The sequence below is a fragment of the Oncorhynchus tshawytscha genome, linkage group LG22 (assembly GCF_018296145.1).
Source record: "Oncorhynchus tshawytscha isolate Ot180627B linkage group LG22, Otsh_v2.0, whole genome shotgun sequence".
NCBI classification, from domain to species: Eukaryota; Metazoa; Chordata; class Actinopteri; order Salmoniformes; family Salmonidae; genus Oncorhynchus; species Oncorhynchus tshawytscha.
This window is the reverse complement of record NC_056450.1, coordinates 21,052,268-21,070,342: the sequence shown is the minus strand read 5'-3', so window position 1 is coordinate 21,070,342 and position 18,075 is coordinate 21,052,268.

The window sequence follows — 18,075 nt, the reverse complement described above, 5'->3', positions numbered from 1 at the left end:
AAGCAGTAGGCAACTTGGTCACGAAAATCAGAAAAGCAATCAAATTAAATAGTTTACCTTTGATGAGCTTCGGATGTTTTCACTCACGAGACTCCCAGTTAGATAGCAAATGTTCCTTTTTTCCCAAAATATTATTTTTGTAGGCGAAATAGCTCCGTTTGTTCTTCACGTTTGGCTGAGAAATCGACCTGCGTCTCTAGAACATGGCGTCTCACAGTACGGACATTGCAATTTATTGCCCTGGCCACATCTGCAGTCCTCATGCCTCCTTGCAGCATTTTTTAAAACATTTTTTATTTATTTTACCTTTATTTAACCAGGTAGGCAAGTTGAGAACAAGTTCTCATTTACAATTGCGACCTGGCCAAGATAAAGCAAAGCAGTTCGACAGATACAACGACACAGAGTTACACATGGAGTAAAACAAAATACAGTCAATAATACAGTATAAACAAGTCTATATACAATGTGAGCAAATGAGGTGAAAAGGGAGGTAAAGGCAAAAAGGCCATGGTGGCAAATAAATACAATATAGCAAGTAAAACACTGGAATGGTAGTTTTGCAATGGAAGAATGTGCAAAGTAGAAATAAAAATAATGGGGTGCAAAGGAGCAAAATTAATTAATTAATTAAATACAGTTGGGAAAGAGGTAGTTATTTGGGCTAAATTATAGGTGGGCTATGTACAGGTGCAGTAATCTGTGAGCTGCTCTGACAGTTGGTGCTTAAAGCTAGTGAGGGAGATACGTGTTTCCAGTTTCAGAGATTTTTGTAGTTCGTTCCAGTCATTGGCAGCAGAGAACTGGAAGGAGAGGTGGCCAAAGAAAGAATTGGTTTTGGGGGTGACTAGAGAGATATACCTGCTGGAGCGTGTGCTACAGGTGGGAGATGCTATGGTGACCAGCGAGCTGAGATAAGGGGGGACTTTACCTAGCAGGGTCTTGTAGATGACATGGAGCCAGTGGGTTTGGCGACGAGTACGAAGCGAGGGCCATCCAACGAGAGCATACAGGTCGCAATGGTGGGTAGTATATGGGGCTTTGGTGACAAAACGGATTGCACTGTGATAGACTGCATCCAATTTGTTGAGTAGGGTATTGGAGGCTATTTTGTAAATGACATCGCCAAAGTCGAGGATTGGTAGGATGGTCAGTTTTACAAGGGTATGTTTGGCAGCATGAGTGAAGGATGCTTTGTTGCAAAATAGGAAGCCAATTCTAGATTTAACTTTGGATTGGAGATGTTTGATATGGGTCTGGAAGGAGAGTTTACAGTCTAACCAGACACCTAAGTATTTGTAGTTGTCCACGTATTCTAAGTCAGAGCCGTCCAGAGTAGTGATGTTGGACAGGCGGGTAGGTGCAGGTAGCGATCGGTTGAAGAGCATGCATTTAGTTTTACTTGTATTTAAGAGCAATTGGAGGCCACCGAAGGAGAGTTGTATGGCATTGAAGCTTGCCTGGAGGGTTGTTAACACAGTGTCCAAAGAAGGGCCGGAAGTATACAGAATGGTATCGTCTGCGTAGAGGTGGATCAGAGACTCACCAGCAGCAAGAGCGACCTTATTGATGTATACAGAGAAGAGAGTCGGTCCAAGAATTGAACCCTGTGGCACCCCCATAGAGACTGCCAGAGGTCCGGACAACAGACCCTCCGATTTGACACACTGAACTCTATCAGAGAAGTAGTTGGTGAACCAGGCGAGGCAATCATTTGAGAAACCAAGGCTGTCGAGTCTGCCGATGAGGATGTGGTGATTGACAGAGTCGAAAGCCTTGGCCAGATCAATGAATACGGCTGCACAGTAATGTTTCTTATCGATGGCGGTTAAGATATCGTTTAGGACCTTGAGCGTGGCTGAGGTGCACCCATGACCAGCTCTGAAACCAGATTGCATAGCAGAGAAGGTATGGTGAGATTCGAAATGGTCGGTAATCTGTTTGTTGACTTGGCTTTCGAAGACCTTAGAAAGGCATGGTAGGATAGATATAGGTCTGTAGCAGTTTGGGTCAAGAGTGTCCCCCCTTTGAAGAGGGGGATGACCGCAGCTGCTTTCCAATCTTTGGGAATCTCAGACGACACGAAAGAGAGGTTGAACAGGCTAGTAATAGGGGTGGCAACAATTTCGGCAGATAATTTTAGAAAGAAAGGGTCCAGATTGTCTAGCCCGGCTGATTTGTAGGGGTCCAGATTTTGCAGCTCTTTCAGAACATCAGCTGAATGGATTTGGGAGAAGGAGAAATGGGGAAGGCTTGGGCGAGTTGCTGTTGGGGGTGCAGTGCTGTTGACCGGGGTAGGAGTAGCCAGGTGGAAAGCATGGCCAGCCGTAGAAAAATGCTTATTGAAATTCTCAATTATGGTGGATTTATCAGTGGTGACAGTGTTTCCTATCTTCAGTGCAGTGGGCAGCTGGGAGGAGGTGTTCTTATTCTCCATGGACTTTACAGTGTCCCAGAACTTTTTGAGTTAGTGTTGCAGGAAGCAAATTTCTGCTTGAAAAAGCTAGCCTTGGCTTTTCTAACTGCCTGTGTATAATGGTTTCTAGCTTCCCTGAACAGCTGCATATCACGGGGCTGTTCGATGCTAATGCAGAACGCCATAGGATGTTTTTGTGTTGGTTAAGGGCAGTCAGGTCTGGGGAGAACCAAGGGCTATATTTGTTCCTGGTTCTAAATTTCTTGAATGGGGCATGTTTATTTAAGATGGTTAGGAAGGCATTTAAAAAAATATCCAGGCATCCTCTACTGACGGGATGAGATCAATATCCTTCCAGGATACCCCGGCCAGGTCGATTAGAAAGGCCTGCTCGCTGAAGTGTTTCAGGGAGCGTTTTACAGTGATGAGTGGAGGTCGTTTGACCGCTGACCCATTACGGATGCAGGCAATAAGGCAGTGATCGCTGAGATCTTGGTTGAAGACAGCAGAGGTGTATTTAGAGGGGAAGTTGGTTAGGATGATATCTATGAGGGTGCCCGTGTTTAAGGCTTTGGGGAGGTACCTGGTAGGTTCATTGATAATTTGTGTGAGATTGAGGGCATCAAGTTTAGATTGTAGGATGGCTGGGGTGTTAAGCATGTTCCAGTTTAGGTCGCCTAGCAGCACGAGCTCTGAAGATAGATGGGGGGCAATCAGTTCGCATGCCTAAGGCACATTCACGCAGATGAGCAGGGACCCTGGGCATCTTTCTTTTGGTGTTTATCAGAGTCAGTAGAAAGGCCTCTTTAGTGTCAAATCAAATTGTGCCCGCTGAGAAAAAGTTGTGCGTGGCAGTGCAGAGGAACGTCAGCGGGTGAATTTAGATGGAGCCCTTGGAAAGATGATACCCCAAATTATTATTCTCGGATATAAATACTATGTTATATCAACAAAAAACAGATTTCAACTTGATAACATGCGGGAAGAAAATGACAGACAGGCGCAACAACTTCCAAATTTGTTTGACATTTGAAGCTGCACAAAGAACAGTAAGTCGTGGATAATGTAGCCGACACCTATATAGTTCATAACTTTGCTAGTGTAGCATGTTGGCTAACATAACATTAAATCAATGAGTCTCCACACAGTCAGTCAGTGCGGGAACGTGATCATTGCACCCAAGATTGAGCTACAAATGGTTAGGCAGTTGGTAGCCTAAACCCTGCATGATGTCAATGGCTTTAGGAACAGCAGTAACATATGTTAGCCTACTGTAACCATGAATATCCATGGAAATATAAAGTTTATTTGGAAAGAAAGAAATATATTTTTAAAAGCATTCATGATTTGCATAAATGTAATATATTAACTATTACTCTTGTTAAAAATATGAAATGGTATTACATTTGGTGAAGAGCATGTTGTGACTTGTTTAGGACTCAAAACTCTGTCACACCCTGACCATAGAGAGCCCTTGGGGTTCTTTATGGTGCAATAGGTCAGCTTGACAAGGGGGTGTTCTAGTCTAGAATTTCTATGTTGGTGTGAGTATGGTTCCCAATTGGAGGCAGCTGATGATCGTTGCCTCTAATTGGGGATCATACTTAGTGTGGTCCTTTTCCCACCTGTCACGTTCTGACCATAGTTCTTGTGTGTTTTCCTTGTTTTAGTGTTGGTCAGGACGTGAGCTGGGTGGGAATTCTATGTTGTGTGTCTAGTTTGTCTGTTTCTGTATTTGACCTGATATGGTTCTCAATCAGAGGCAGGTGTTAGTCATTGTCTCTGATTAGGAACCATATTTAGGTAGCTTGTTTTGTGTTGGGGGTTTGTGGGTGATTATTTCCGTGTCTGTGTTTGTTTCACCGCACAGGACTGTATTCGGTTTTCACATTTATTGTTTTGTATATTTGTAGTGTTTTCTCGGTATTCGTCTTTATTAAAGATGTTTAACCCTAACCACGCTGCATTTTGGTCCGCCTCTCCTTCCCAGGAAGAAAGCCGTTACAACACCTGCGTTTGTATTGTTTCATTTTGGTTCAGTGCTTTGTGCGCTACGAACTTCACGTTCGTTTATTCTTTGTTGTTTTTTGAAGGTTCACTTTAATAAATATGTGGAACTCTACTCACACTGCGCCTTGGTCCGCTCATTATGTATACGACGAACGTGACAAACTCAAAGTTTAGGACTTGAGACTTGTTGGTCTTGACTTGAGACTTGACTCGGACTTGCCTGTCTTGACTTGGGACTTGACTTGGGACTTGAGTGCTAAGACTTGAGACTTACTTGTGACTTGTAAAACAATGACTTGGTCGCACCTCTGGTAATAAATATCAAAGACTCAAACCATCTGCCTCCAGGGTCTTGCCTTGTGCCCTTATACCATGACAGATTCAACCAAAGGCAGTGTAGAGACAGTGGGTCCCACACCAATTAAACATATTAGTCCTAGAACATATGATAAGACTAAGTGTAATGTGATAAGTCACATAGTCAAGGGAAGGCAAGCCAGTAAGAAGAAGAGTAATAAGAAGGTTACCATACTGTCAACCACTATATTGGGACTAATTCGGATTGAAGGACAGACGTTTTATGCTCAAAGTCAGTTGAAACAGTTGAAGGGTAAATGGGTGGCGGAACAAGGGAAAAGAGAGACCCAGGATGTGGGCCCCTTCATCCTACAGCTCGCCCACCTTATGAAGATAAAGAAGGTATGGAAGTGAGAGAAGGTTTATACCCTTTAATAGCTAATGGTACAAAGGTAATTTATTAAGGGTAAACTAATGAAAGGAGGAGAGGGTGAGAGTCTACAAATGGGAAAAAAAGAATAGAATAGATGCAGAAAAAAGTTTCAGTAATTGCCGAATATGCCGGAATTAGGGTCCACTGGGTCCTCGTCAACCCCTCTAGGAAACCCAGGCAAAGACAAAGACAGGAAGATTCCGCATATGGTCAACAGTTCATATAAAGGCAGTAGTGGACCCTGGGATCCGGAGAAGGACTGGGAAACAGGCAGTAAGAAAAAGATCTCATACAAATCAGCAAGAATTGCCAGACATATGATGGAAGATCAAAGTTTGGAACGAGTAAAAGAATAGTGTGTTTTCAAAGAACAATGGAAAGACTTAAGGTGTAAAGTCTGCGAACACCGAAAACAACTGAGGGATTTACAGGATGACAATTCTGAGGAAAACAGGAGACAATATGACAAACTAAGAGAACAACTCACGGAAGAGGAAAGAATGGAAGGTGATATAGAAGAGAAAATGGAAAGAATGAAAATGGAAGAGGAAACGCGTAGAGGGGCAAATGCATGCTGAATAGAAGCCCTGGAGTTTTGGCGATATTGCAATTGCTGCTAAATCCCTACCAATAATGTCGAAAGGAGCCGAAGTCTGGATAAGAGAATTTGAAACAAGGCAAGGCCACCAGACCCTATGCCTTGGAGATATGAAAGCAATTTTATCCCGGGCGTTCACCCATGGACAGTTCACTGATGTAATGATCCGTTGTGGGTTGATGAATCAACCCGCTGAGCTGGAGTTAAGCCAGTGCAGACAACACCTATGGGACTCCTTGAGCGATATGCAGGGTTTTGTATTGTGACAAATGATAGAATCCCTCACATACAACAACCATTACCAGATACTTTCTCAGCTCAACAGGCTGAACTTTTGGCACTAACCACTGCCTGTAAACTGGTAGAAGGAAAAAGGATTACAATTTTCTCTGATTCTGCTTATGCAATAGGGGTTTGTCTCTCCTGGTGTGGTGTCTGGAGAAGTAGGGGTTTTCACAATGCTTGTGGAAGTCCTATTCGTAATAGAAATAGGGTTTTAGATCTCTTGGAGGCTATGATGCTGCCCTCTGCTTTGGCTATTGTGAAGGTTGCTGCTCACACTGGGGTGAAAGATTTTGTGAGTATGGGTAACGCCATGGCAGATGAGGCTGCTAAATTGGCTGCCTCAAAGTATCATAGCCACTCCATGTTCTTCTCTGTTACTGTTGGGAAAGACACTGACGATTTGGCATCTAAACAGGCTTTGGATGTTGGTTCTCATTTGGTATGGCAACAGCGGGGTTGTAAACTTGACCCCATTTCTAGAATTTGGAAACAGACTGTCTGACAGACCATGTCTGCCAGCTTGTCTTATCGCCTTTGTTTGCCAAGTGGCCCACGGTATGGCCCATTTGTCAAGGGAGATATGATAGAGGCAATTTCTTTGGATTGGTTTTGTCCAAATTTGACTCAGCATGTGAAACAGTTTCTTTCGATTTGCTACGTGCATGCAATTTAACACTGCCAAAGGAGCATCTCTAAAACCAGGTAATTTCCCTACGCCAAGAGGACCATTTGTCCATCTTGCCATGGATTTCATAGATCTTGTAGAAAGAAAAGAAAGGAAAAGGTACTGTTTAGTCCTTATTGACAGGATTCACTAGGTGGGTGGAGGCATTTCTCACCACACACTGTGATGCTAAGACAGTAGCAAAGCTACTAGTAAAGGGAGATAATACCTAGATTTTGTGTTCCTGAGGTTTTATCTGCAGACAATGGTACCAGATAGTAGAGTGAGAAACCACATTCTAGACATGTTTTTCTCATCTTAGATACTTTGTATCTAATCTAATGCAACAATGTTAAGATATGGTTGACGGTAGGTTGTATAAAGAGTGCTGTCTCCTGTTTTGCCACATAAATATTTACTATAGACTACTGAGGTACTCTGTATGTGAATCTCTGTCTGCAATTGCATTTTATTACTGAAAAGTTGTATACCAAGGTTCTTGTGTCTGTGTCATCTATCTGGAAGACTGATTACTGAAGGCAACTTACATCACCCCATGCAAAGGACCACCCAACACACCCATGCCTTGATGACAGCTTTGCACACGCTTGGAATTCTCTCAACCAGCTTCATGAGGTAGTCACCTGGAATGCATTTCAATTAACAAGTGTGCCTTCTTTCCTTCTTAATGCGTTTGAGCCAATCAGTTGTGTTGTGACAAGGTAGGGGTGGTATACAGAAGATAGCCCTATTTGTTAAAAGACCAAGTCCATATTATGGCAAGAACTGCTCAAATAAGCAAAGAGAAGCGACAGTCCATCATTACGTTAAATCAAATCAAATCAAATTTATATAGCCCTTCGTACATCAGCTGATATCTCAAAGTGCTGTACAGAAACCCAGCCTAAAACCCCAAACAGCAAGCAATGCAGGTGTAGAAGCACGGTGGCTAGGAAAAACTCCCTAGAAAGGCCAAAACCTAGGAAGAAACCTAGAGAGGAACCAGGCTATGTGGGGTGGCCAGTCCTCTTCTGGCTGTGCCGGGTGGAGATTATAACAGAACATGGCCAAGATGTTCAAATGTTCATAAATGACCAGCATGGTCAAATAATAATAAGGCAGAACAGTTGAAACTGGAGCAGCAGCACAGTCAGGTGGAAGTTGAAACTGGAGCAGCAGCATGGCCAGGTGGACTGGGGACAGCAAGGAGTCATCATGTCAGGTAGTCCTGGGGCATGGTCCTAGGGCTCAGGTCCTCCGAGAGAGAGAAAGAAAGAGAGAAGGAGAGAATTAGAGAACGCACACTTAGATTCACACAGGACACCGAATAGGACAGGAGAAGTACTCCAGATATAACAAACTGACCCCAGCCCCCCGACACATAAACTACTGCAGCATAAATACTGGAGGCTGAGACAGGAGGGGTCAGGAGACACTGTGGCCCCATCCGAGGACACCCCCGGACAGGGCCAAACAGGAAGGATATAACGCCACCCACTTTGCCAAAGCACAGCCCCCACACCACTAGAGGGATATCTTCAACCACCAACTTACCATCCTGAGACAAGGCTGAGTATAGCCCACAAAGATCTCTGCCACGGCACAACCCAAGGGGGGGGGGGCACCAACCCAGACAGGATGACCACAACAGTGAATCAACCCACTCAGGTGACGCACCCCCTCCAGGGACGGCATGAGAGAGCCCCAGTAAGCCAGTGACCCAGCCCCTGTAATAGGCTTTAAGACATGAAGGTCAGTCAATCCGGAAAGTTTTTTCAAGTGCAGTCACAAAAACCATCAAGCATTATGATAAAACTGGCTCTCATGAGGACCGCCACAGGAAAGGAAGACCCAGAGTTACCTCTGCTGCAGAGGATAAGTTCATTAGAGTTACCAGCCTCAGAAATTGCAGCCCAAATAAATGTTTCACATGGTTGAAGTAACAGACACAGCTCACCATTAACTGTTCAGAGGAGACTGTGTGAATCTGGCCTTCAGGGTCAAATTGCTGCAAAGAAACCACTACTAAAGGACACCAATAATAAGAAGAGACTTGCTTGGGCCAAGAAACACAAGCAATGGACATTAGACCAGTGGAAATCTGTCCTTTTGTTTGATGAGTCCAAATGTGAGATTTTTGGTTCCAACCACCATGTCTTTCTGAGATGCATATTAGGTTATGTCCACGTGTGTGGTTCCCACCGTGAAGCAGGAAATGTGATGGTCCCACTGTCTGTGATTTATTTAGATTTCAAGGCACACTTAACCATCATGGCTACCACAGCAATACACCATCCCACCTGGTTTGCACATATTTAACCAGGTAAGTTGACTGAGAACACATTCTCATTTACAGCAACAACCTGGGGAATAGATACAGGGGAGAGGACAAATGAGCCAATTGTAAGCTGGGAATAATTAGGTGGCCATGATGGTACAGTATGAAGACCAGATTGGGAATTTAGCCAGGACACCTAGGCTCCTACAATAAATTCCATGGGATCTATAGTGACCAAAGAGAGTCAGGACACCTGTTTAACATCCCATCCGAAAGAAGGCACCCTACACAGGGCAATGTCCCCAATCACTGCCCTGGGGAATCAGGACATTTTTTTCAGAGCAGAGGAAAGGGTGCCTCCTACTGGCCCTCCAATACCACTTCCAACAGCACCTGGTCTCCCATCCAGGAACTGACCAGGACCAAACCTGCTTAGGTTTAGAAGCAATCCAGCAGTGGGATGCAGGGTAGTATGCTGCTGGCTTAGTGTGACTATAATTTGTTTTTCAACAGGACAGTGACCTAACACACCTCCAGGCTGTGTAAGGGCTATTTGACCAAGAAGGAGAGTGATGGGGTGCTGCATCAGATGACCTGGCCTCGACAATCACCTGACCTCAACCCAATTTAGATGGTTTGGGATGAGTTGGACTACAGAAAACACAGCCAACAAGTGCTCAGCATATGTTGGAACTCCTTCAAGACTGTTGGAAAATCATCCCATATTTAGCTGGTTGAGAGAATGCCAAGAGTGTGCAAGGCAAAGGGTGGCTACTTTGAAGAATCTAAAATCTATTTTGATTTGTTTAACACTTTTTTGGTTGCTACATGATTCCATATGTGTTATTTCATCGTTTTGATGTCTTCACTATTACTATACAATGTAGAAAACAGTAAAAATAAAGAAAAACCATTGAATGAGTAGGTGTGTCCAAACTTTTGACTGGCAGTGACCCCTTGACTTTTTCCACATTTAGTTACATTACAGCCTTATTTTCAAATTAATTAAATTTAAAAAATGTTCACCAATCTCCACACAATACCCCATAATGACTAACCAAAAACAGGTTTTTAGAAATGCTTGCAAATGTATAAAAGATTTAAAACAGAAATATCTTATTTACATAAGTATTCAGACCCTTTGCTTTGAGACTCAAAATTGATCTCAGGTGCATCCTGTTTTCATTGATCATCCTTGATATGTTTCTACAACTTGATTGGAGTCCACCTGTGATAAATTCAATAGATTGGACATGATTTTGAAAGGCACACAACTGTCGATATAACATCCCACAGTTGACAGTGGATGTCAGAGCAAAAACCAAGCCATGAGGTCGAAGGAATTGTTGGTAGAGCTCCGAGACAGGATTGTGTCGAGGCACGGATCTGGGGAAGGGTACCAAAACATTTCTGCATCATTGAAGGTCGCCAAGAACACAGTGTGGCCTCCATCATTCTTAAATGGAAGAAGTTTGGAAACACCAATCAGGGGAGAAGGGCCTTGGTCAGAGAAGTGACCAAGAACCTGATGGTCACTCTGACAGAGCTCTAGAGTTCCTCTGTGGGGATGGGAAAACCTTCCAGAAGGACAACCATCTCTGCAGCACTCCACCAATCAGGCCTGGTGGCAGAATCATGCTGTGGGGATGTTTTTCAGTGGCAGGGACTGGGAGACTAGTCAGAATCGAGGCAAAGATGAACGGAGCAAAGTACAGAGAGATCCTTGATAAAAACCTGCTCCAGAGCTATCAGGACCTCAGACTGGGGCGAAGGTTCACCTTCCAACAGGACAGCAGGATTCTTCAAAAACCAGGGATGCGACACTAATACGTAAGCATTGTGTGGAATGCTAAACCAAACAATGGACGGATCTAAAAGAAAAAGTAAACAAAAGGACGATACCACAACTTCAGGTAAGATACTGTATTTATTGTTAGCCCACTTTTACGAATCTGACTCACTTTGAAATGTTAGTTTTCTTGTGTAATAACACAGTGGGCCTAAATTTATTTGTGACAGAAATGTAAAACAAACTATCATACATAATTACTAATATAATTTTCTATATTGTGTTGGCTTTAAGGACCTTAAAGACGACAAAATCAACTTAAAGACGACAAAATGTTGTTACTCGTAGGGAGTGTTTCAAGACTGGAGGCGGACCCCCACTAAGACCAGAGACAGATGAGCTGGGGGACTTTTTCGCCCTGGATCATTGATAGCCAGCAACCCCTGGAACTCCTGATGATGACAATCTGGACAGTTCAGGTGGAAGACCATTCCAATCCTCATTTCGTTGGACACATTCATTTAACATGTGCCATCCCTGTAATGTTTTCAGTCATCTCTTTCACTCCCATAATACAAATTATTTAATGCACTCAACTCTTGAAGAAATAATGTCTGTAATGCAGTAATATAATCATTTTCTAGAGGCAGATCACCATAGCTTGGAGGGAATAAGCGCAACCTAATGTATTTAAAAGAAGAGCATGATACACTATACATAGAAAGTATGTGGTGTTGGTAAAGTAGCGGTATTGCTTTAAAACACCGAGGTGCATTATGGGTAACGTAGTAAGGTAACTTTTGATGCAATCGTGTGTGACGGGGATGTAGCCGAACTGTGAGCCAGGCTCATTTTCTCCGTTAGCCCACTATTTTATTTTGTCATTCGGACTACCTCAAATTATGTACAAATTTTAAAAGTGAACTTCTTCTGTGGAATTCTAGACTAACTCTTCATTAGCAGCGGATAAGTTCCCCAAATGCGGGAATTACCCCAGAACATCCGTAAATTGAGCAGGCTCTGAGCCGTCCCGAATACGGTCTGGAGGCGAGGCAGGAAAGACAACGGTGTTCCCTCTAAACTGCGCTCGGGTGCGCAGTTGTCCGATACGGTCACGCAGCTCATCCGGGACTACTGCTCAGAATAAACTGAATATCAGCCATAAAGAGAAGCACGATATTGAATTTCACTCAACTTTCCAGAGCAGTGGTCACCAACCGGTCGATCTCCAAGTCATTCCTATTCAATCGCCAAACATTAAATGTAAAAATGTGTTCCTATTTTTTTTTATTCGTCTTGGGCTGTTGACGGTAGGTGCACCTAATTCAGCTGTGTCTTGTGCGCTAGGTAGGGGAACTGTTGCCATTTTAACCATTGCACGTGTCTGAAGTTACAACCTCTGCATTCCCGGCGAGCCTTGAGAGCAAATCAAGTGCACTATATGGTTACCCACCGCTAGCCAATCGGATGGCCCAGATTACGGTGTCTGCAGTAACCTAGTAGGCATAAAAGAAAACTACAGCAAAATGGATACTGTGAGATTTCAAAACGTTTAAAACGATGACAAGAGAGAGGCCGTCAACGAATACAGCAAAGAGCGTCTGTTTTTTTCAGTGAGTTCGTGTTTTAGTTCTTACTCAGCATTATTCAACACTTTTATAAACCACTTCCTATTTCCACTCAGCGCTACAAAAAGCACTGCGTTAGTAAAGAATGAATAGGAACGTGAATATATAGGTTTGCGTTGTAGTTATTATTAGCAGCTTGAGTCTTTTTTAATATAAAGTAATATTTCACTTTCTCTGCTCATAGGAGTAACAACGTGAATTTGTGCATGAGGCACACATTATGGGGTGTGACTCATCATCCAGTTGGTGTCCCTTTTTGGTCAGTGTCAGTGGAGGAAAGGGAGAGCGGAGGGATGTTGCAAGGCGGACCCTCAGTCTGCTGCTCTCCCTCTGCCGAGACTGACCATCAGATGCAGGCACCATCAGCCCAGTAAAATATATTTAAATGTATGCTTCCTCAGCTGTGCATCACAAGTAATACAACAAGGGATCGATTACCAGTGTGATCATATGCCTACCTCAAATTTTGAAATATATTTTGTGAAATGGCCCCAACAACAGTGCATTGGCAGGGCAATTCAAGCAAAGCCAATATGCGGTGATAATGTATTGAGCCTATAGCTTACTACATAAACCTCATTGCTACAGTACCATTTTTAATTAGTTAATGTTGCATAGGCTTACATTTCTGTTTACATTTTTACTCAAAGTGATCTTGACTCAGAAAAGGTTGGTGACCCCTGTTCTAGAGTTTTCCCTGTTAACACTATCAATGTTTCCCTTTACAGTGCAATTGTGATTGATTGAACGCAATATTAGCCACTTTCAATGCAACTTACAGAAACAAAAATAACTGCAAGAGATTTTGTTATAGGGAGAATGCATCGGAGTAGGATTCTATTGTATTGACACGCACGACTCAGCCAATAAGAGATGCATATATGGATCTGTGCCATTTACTTTGAACTGGACTGTGTTTACAGCATAAGCGGTCTTGAGTAGATGCGCTGGTTTTGAGATCAAAGCAAGAGCTGCATGTCAAGTGTGTACATTTTGTTCATATCCTTTGGTAGTTAGTGAGTTATTAGTCAAGTTATACAGTGCATTCGGAAAGTAATAAGACCGCTTGACTTTTGCCACATTTTGTTACAGCCTTATTCTAAAATGTATTCAATTTTTCCCCTCATCAACACACAATATCCCATATTGACAAAGCAAAAACATGTTTTTAGACATTTTTGCAAATGCAAATAAAAAAACTGAAAAATTACATTTACATAAGTATTCAGACCTTTTACTCAGTACTTTGTTGAAGCACCTTTGACAGCGACTACAGCCTCGAGTCATCTTGGGTATGACGCTACAAGCTTGGCGCACCTATATTTCAGGAGTTTCCCCTATTCTTCTCTACAGATCCTCTCAAGCTATGTCAGATTGGATGGGGAGCGTTGCTGCACAGCTATTTTCAGGTCTCTCCAGAGATGTTTGATCAGGTTCAGCCACTCCTAAGTTGTCTTGGCTGTGTGCTTAGGGTCGTTGTCCTGTTGGAAGGTGAACCTTTGCCCCAGTCTGAGGTCCTGAGCAGGTTTGCTAATCTTTCCTCTCGATCCTGACTAGACTCCAAGTCTCTGCTGCTGAAAAACATCCTCACAGCATGATGCTGCCACCCCCATGCTTCAACATAGAGATGGTATTGGCCAGGTGATGATCAGTGCCTGGAATTCCTCCAGATGTGACTCTTGGTATTCAGACCAAATAGTTCAATCTTGGTTTCATCAGAACAGAGAATCTTGTTTCTCATGGTCTAAGAGTTCTTTAGGTGCCTTTTGGCAAACTCCAAGTGGACTGTCATGTGCCTTTTACTTAGGAGTGCCTTCCATCTGGCCACTACCATAAAGACCTGATTGTTGGAGTGTTGCAGAGATGGTTGTCCTTCTGGAAAGTTCTTCCATCTCCACAGAGGAACTCTGGAGCCCTGTCAAAATGACCATCGGTTTCTTGGTCACCTCCCTGACCAAGGCCAATCTGCCCCGATTGTTCAGTTTGGCCAGCTCCAGGAAGAGTCTTGGTGGTTCCAAACATCTTCCATTTAAGAATGGAGGCCACACTGTTCTTAGGGACCTTCAATATTGCAGAAATGTGAGACAGGTGTGCGTCTTTCCAAATCGTGTCCAATCAATAGAATTTACCACAGGTGGACTCCAATCAAATTGTAGAAACATCTCAAGGATGATCAATGGAAACAGGCTGCACCTGAGATCAATTTCAAGTCTCATAGCAAAAGGTTTGAATACTTAAGTAAATAAGGTGTTATTTGTAATACATTTTCTTAAAATATCAAAAAAACATGTTTTTGCTTTGTCTTTATGGGGGTACTGTGTGTAGTCTAAAAAAAAACACATTTTAGAATAAGTAACAAAATGTGGAAAAGTGAAGGGGTCTGAATACTTTCCAAATGCACTGTATATGAAATTCTCATGTTTTATGAATTGGATTATATAATCTTTAAATCCAGTCAAAAACAGTATAGGATATGGAAGGCAGCAAATAACATCACTTTCTCAGCATATCTAGCAAACGATCAGAGTTCCATAACCATTTTCAGTTTCATTTAAAAACTTGATTTAGGGGGGCGGAGCTAGCATGTTGGAGTGAACGGCTGTGCGTGAGAGGCTCCTGCAACTTTTTTGCGAAATAATCTAATTTAACCTACTTTATGGCACTTTTTACAACAAACGTTTCTTTCTAATACAAGATTGTAACTTTTTATATGAAAATGCCGAGTAATAAGCGACCAAAGGACAATAAATCCACAGCGGAGGCCTACTCCCCACTAAACAACGAGACAGACATGGCGGGAGGCACATGCAACAACGTGACACTTACAGAACTTACCCGGGCTTTGGGGGAGCTACGTGTTGCTATAGCTGAGGATCTTAAGGCCACTATTGCTGAACTGGACACCAAAATCGAGAGCATCATTCGAACGATCGCTCGCATGGCCAGAGTATTGTGGACCTTGAGAAAGCTTCTGAATTCAACGCTGGTAGGATCGACGAGTTAGAGAAGCTATGCACGTCATTGCAGGATACTGTGCAGAGGCTTTCTGTGAAAGTGGTGGACCTGGAGGGCCGATCCAGACGTAATAACCTTCGCGTTGTTGGTCTGGCAGAGGGGGTAGAGGCGGGCTCTCGCCCCACCGACTTCTTCGCCAAGCTATTGAAGGATGCAATGGGATCGGATGTTTTGGATTCGGATCCCCAGCTGGACCGCGCACATCGCTCCCTTGTCCCAGTGCCTGGACCGGGCCAACGTCCTCGCCCAGTAATCATCTGTTGTCACAGTTTCAAGACCAAGGATCTTATCCTGCGTGAAGCTCGAATGAGGGGCAACCTGTCACATAAAGGGCATCCATTCCATGTCTATGAGGATTATGCGCCCGATGTGGCAAAGCATCGCGCCGACTGCAGAGATGTCATAACCAAACTCTACAAACTCCATCTTCGCCCAGCCTTACTCTTCCCTGCAAGACTAAGAATTACCCCGCCTTCCGGTGAGAAGATTTGGCTCTCCTCGGTTTTGGACACAGAGAAGTTTATCCGGGGATATACACCAATCCCCCGTACAGGTTAGAGTGCCTTGTTATTGCGTGTTAGGGTCTGCTCAAGGACTCGAATCCATACTATACCATATCGGGTGAAAACATATTAAACGGGCTCAACAAGGGCTACCGAACATGTAAGACGCTGAGCAGACCAATGAATGGCGGTCAGAGCTCTCATTTAACGTTAAATTCACTTTCATCCCACCTGTGCTCAGAGTGATGCATATTTTTTACTTCCAGGTTTGATCACTGACACCTTCGGACGGATATACTTATATTCCCCCACTTTTGTTTTGTTTCGTTATTTATTTTACAATCCTTACATTATTCTTACTACCATACCATTTATTTATTGCTTGCGGGGACTGGGGTGATGGTTGGGAGGGGGCAGACACCTGGTTAGCAAGTTGATGTTTTGTGCCGTTCTGCCTTTGTCTGGCCGTGGGCCTCTCTCCCGACTAGAGTCCCACCAGCCCTCTGCAGTGCTTATGTCTGTGTAGGTGTGCGTACATATAATTACTATTTGTACTTTATTACTATTTTCTCTTAGCATTTTAGTATTATGTATGTGTATATTGTAAATCAGTGTAGATTGTTATTCTGGGGTATGAATGTGTGTATGTGTATGTGTGCATATGGATGTATATACATATTCTTTAAATATATATATGATTTTTTTGTGTGGGTATGTATACATACATGTATATGGTGTGTATGTATATATATGTATGTATATGTGTGTATGTGTATGTATATACAGTGCCTTGCGAAAGTATTCGGCCCCCTTGAACTTTGCGACCTTTTGCCACATTTCAGGCTTCAAACATAAAGATATAAAACTGTATTTTTTTGTGAAGAATCAACAACAAGTGGGACACAATCATGAAGTGGAACGACATTTATTGGATATTTCAAACTTTTTTAACAAATCAAAAACTGAAAAATTGGGCGTGCAAAATTATTCAGCCCCTTTACTTTCAGTGCAGCAAACTCTCTCCAGAAGTTCAGTGAGGATCTCTGAATGATCCAATGTTGACCTAAATGACTAATGATGATAAATACAATCCACCTGTGTGTAATCAAGTCTCCGTATAAATGCACCTGCACTGTGATAGTCTCAGAGGTCCGTTAAAAGCGCAGAGAGCATCATGAAGAACAAGGAACACACCAGGCAGGTCCGAGATGCTGTTGTGAAGAAGTTTAAAGCCGGATTTGGATACAAAAAGATTTCCCAAGCTTTAAACATCCCAAGGAGCACTGTGCAAGCGATAATATTGAAATGGAAGGAGTATCAGACCACTGCAAATCTACCAAGACCTGGCCGTCCCTCTAAACTTTCAGCTCATACAAGGAGAAGACTGATCAGAGATGCAGCCAAGAGGCCCATGATCACTCTGGATGAACTGCAGAGATCTACAGCTGAGGTGGGAGACTCTGTCCATAGGACAACAATCAGTCGTATATTGCACAAATCTGGCCTTTATGGAAGAGTGGCAAGAAGAAAGCCATTTCTTAAAGATATCCATAAAAAGTGTTGTTTAAAGTTTGCCACAAGCCACCTGGGAGACACACCAAACATGTGGAAGAAGGTGCTCTGGTCAGATGAAACCAAAATTGAACTTTTTGGCAACAATGCAAAACGTTGTGTTTGGCGTAAGAGCAACACAGCTCATCACCCTGAACACACCATTCCCACTGTCAAACATGGTGGTGGCAGCATCATGGTTTGGGCCTGCTTTTCTTCAGCAGGGACAGGGAAGATGGTTAAAATTGATGGGAAGATGGATGGAGCCAAATACAGGACCATTCTGGAAGAAAACCTGATGGAGTCTGCAAAAGACCTGAGTCTGGGACAGAGATTTGTCTTCCAACAAGACAATGATCCAAAACATAAAGCAAAATCTACAATGGAATGGTTCAAAAATAAACATATCCAGGTGTTAGAATGGCCAAGTCAAAGTCCAGACCTGAATCCAATCGAGAATCTGTGGAAAGAACTGAAAACTGCTGTTCACAAATGCTCTCCATCCAACCTCACTGAGCTCGAGCTGTTTTGCAAGGAGGAATGGGAAAAAATTTCAGTCTCTCGATGTGCAAAACTGATAGAGACATACCCCAAGCGACTTACAGCTG